Raw genomic sequence first — 3204 nt, forward strand, 5'->3', positions numbered from 1 at the left:
CGAGGCCCCGCTCCCTCAGATGCTCTGCACTACAGTGCCGGCACAAACCTGAACCTTGGAACAATGACGATTTCAGTCAGCTGGTCGGCATCAGCAAGTCCCTCAGGTGTTGTGCTGAGACGATGGACAGCCTGGCCCGCCATCACCAGGCACCCTGGACAGGCACACTGTCAGGTGGAACTGCCAACGTGCCTTCCTGCGCACAGCCCTGCTGCCATCGACATCTCTGTTGGACTGACTACTTGCGGGAGCAGCTTCTGCCTCAGCCAGGATCACTGGAGGGGCGGCAAGGAACTGGACTCAGCAAGGTTCCAGCCACCACATCCACACACACAAAGCAAATTCCAGAGTACTGTCCTCTCAGGGCCAACGAGCAGGTGGCTGGCCTTTCCTATTACCAGTCGAGGAAACTCAGGGTAGAGCCTGTGGGACAAGGTGATGCAGCAGGATTCTGGTCCACTTCAAACTTAAGCCTGTTTAGTCAAACCACGGAAAGGAGCGGCCTGGTCAGCATCCTCGGACATGGCTGCCCCAACTCTGCACACTGAAGCCAGTGGAAGGCACGGCTCAGATCTCACTGATAGTCCTCTCTGAAGGACAGTACTCCGAGGGGCCAGGAGAGGACACATAGAAGGACTGTGTTTTCCTTTTTAACCGGGCTCTTTTGTTGGCCAGCACCAGGCTGCGCAGGCTGGAGCTGACGATTTCCGAGATGAACTTCTTGCAGTCCACGCACACCTCCATGGTGCTCCAATCCTCCATGAGCTCCTTGGGAGACTTTGAGGAGAACCTGGCGATGCTGCGCAGTGGCCACTGGTGGCTTGCTGGGGGCTTTTCTGACCTGGTAGTACTGTCCCCTCTTTGTAAGGTGGAAGGTCCCAGAGAAAAGATGGGTAGAGTGGAGTATGGCTTGGAGGGCAGCCGCATCTTTTTGCAGCACTGTGAGCACACGGGCCTCTTACAGAACTGGCAGGTGTAAGACCAGGTGAAGAAGGAAAACCTCCGGGTTCGGCAACGTAAGCAGAGCTTTCCTTTCTTCAGGGCAGTGTAGATGTCCTTGTACTGCTGGTACTTCTCCAGCTCTGCCTTCACCAGCACCTGGTGGATGTGCATCACCTCTTCCACCGTCAGAGCGAGGCATTCCACGGGGAAGCAGAACTCCTCCAGGGAGCGGGAGCTCTGCCGGGTCAGGGGCAGGAACTGCCTCACATTGGTGGGCGTCTCCTTCTCGGTGGAGTGCTGGCGCTGGGGCGGCTGCCGCCGCTCGGGCTGAGGGGTGGACGACATGGGCAGGAACTCTTGGGGCTTCTTCCTCTCGCACGTGGCCTCCAGCGCTGGGTTCTCGAGGAAGGAGGGAGACGCGCTGCTGTCGCTGGACGACCTGGGCAGAGTCTCCTCCTCCGAATCAGAGCTGTCCAGCTCGGCCAGCATGGGGGCCTTGAGGAGCTTCTTGCGCTGTGCAGGTGCTTGCTGGGCAGCAGGGGTCCCCCCAATCTCTGTCTGCGATGTCAGGCCTCCATTCAGCATAGATGGCTCCCCAACATTCTTTGGAGATTCTGGGGTAGTCACATCCAATCGGCTCCGTCTAATCTCCTCTGGGGACACAGGCCGCAGCTTTCTTTCTCCTTTAATTTCTTCTAATATTCTTTCATGCAGGCTCCGAGGCCGTGGTGGGGTTGGTTTCAGTTTTCTGGCTGAAGCGGGGTTTAAAGGAGGTCTTGACATGATGAAGTCCAGGATGATCTCATGAGCGCTCTTCTTTAACCGAGGAGGAATGTCACCATTCACCATCACTTTCCGCAGGGTGTACCTTCTGCACCGGATGTCATCCATCAGCATCTCATAGGGGGTCAGCTGGTACTCGATGGGCAGCAGCTGGTACTCGATGGGCAGTGGGTTGTACTGCCGCTCCTGGACCTTCTTAAGTTTTACCCCATTTCGCAAATCCCTCATCACCTGGACCCAGAATCGGGCCCAGTCAGCGTTTTTCAGCTCATCTAGGTCTGTGCTGGAGTCATCACTCTTCTCCATTTCTTGAATCTTCTTAAGATTCTCCTTTGCACTCTTGATTTTAGTCAGGAACGTGTGGAGCTCCATGGTGTCTGCGAACAGTGCGCGACACACTGCCTCATAATGATTTGGTGCCTCTGACTCGGCTGGGAGAAGAGCAGCACACAGCTTCATGACGTCTCGGTAGGAGCGCATGGCAGAGAGGGCCCTCTTCTCATCTTCCTCCTCCTCCAGGCCCTCGTCTGCAGCCTCGTAGCCCGCGTCCTTGCTGCCATCGGCCTCCACCGTGTTGGCCATCCGGTCGATGAGCTGCTCCAGGGGAGGGCTTAGCTCCCGTTCCTCATTCTCCTTCCAGTGCTTTATAGATAATAATTCCCAAGGACTGGATAACCTCTGTTTCTGTACAACGTGAATTTCCCATTTTACCAGCGGCCGCAGCACTGGTAGCACACGGCCCACGCCTGCTCCTCGTTGATGGGTTGCCGGTACAGCCGCAGGATCTCCTCCAGGCTCAGCGCCTCCGGCGGGCCCGCGGCGGCTGCGGGCTCGGCCGGGCCCTTGCAGCCAGCCGCCTGCGCCACCCCGTGGAGGGCGCCGCGCCGCTGCCGCGTCCGCTCAGCTCCGCGGCATCGTCCCCGCGCGCCTCCGCCCGAGCCGCGCCCCACCCGGCCGCGCCCGCCGCCTAGGCGCGGGACCCGAGGGCCGGGCGGCGTGGGCTAGCGAGGCGGCCCGCGCCGCTGCGGCTCCGAGAGGCGGGTCGGCCGCCCCCCAATTTTATTATAAAGAACTTTATCAGTACAATTGAGGTTAACTTTATATCATGTAACATTAGTTTTATAAAATGAGATGCACCAATATTTGTGCCAGTATTATTTATAATCCTACTATTTTCTTATTAAATTCTTCCCTTCATCTTCTTTGTCTCTTTGGACTAGTTTTGGTTTAGAGTGTGCTTTGACATGTGTTAGAGTGATTGTGCCTGCTTGTTTTTGGATTGTGTTTGCATCAAATATCATTTTTCATCCTTTCACTTTCAGTCTGTGAGTGTCTTTGCCTGTGAGGCGTGTTGCTTGAAGACAATATAAAATTTATTTTTAAATACAGTAGGGCAGTCTGTATCTTTTAATTGAATAATTAAGATGATTTGCATTCTCTTTCATTATAAATATGTATAAATATGCATAGCTATATATT

At 55.3% G+C, this 3204-nt stretch overlaps 1 pseudogene; it reads right to left on the reverse strand.

Annotated features, from left to right (window-relative positions):
- Positions 1 to 477: 477 nt before the first annotated feature.
- Positions 478 to 2446, reverse strand: LOC144252726 (protein spire homolog 1 pseudogene; annotated as a pseudogene).
- Positions 2447 to 3204: the final 758 nt, after the last annotated feature.

The sequence above is a fragment of the Urocitellus parryii genome, unplaced genomic scaffold (genome assembly GCF_045843805.1).
Source record: "Urocitellus parryii isolate mUroPar1 unplaced genomic scaffold, mUroPar1.hap1 Scaffold_53, whole genome shotgun sequence".
Lineage (NCBI taxonomy): Eukaryota > Metazoa > Chordata > Mammalia > Rodentia > Sciuridae > Urocitellus > Urocitellus parryii.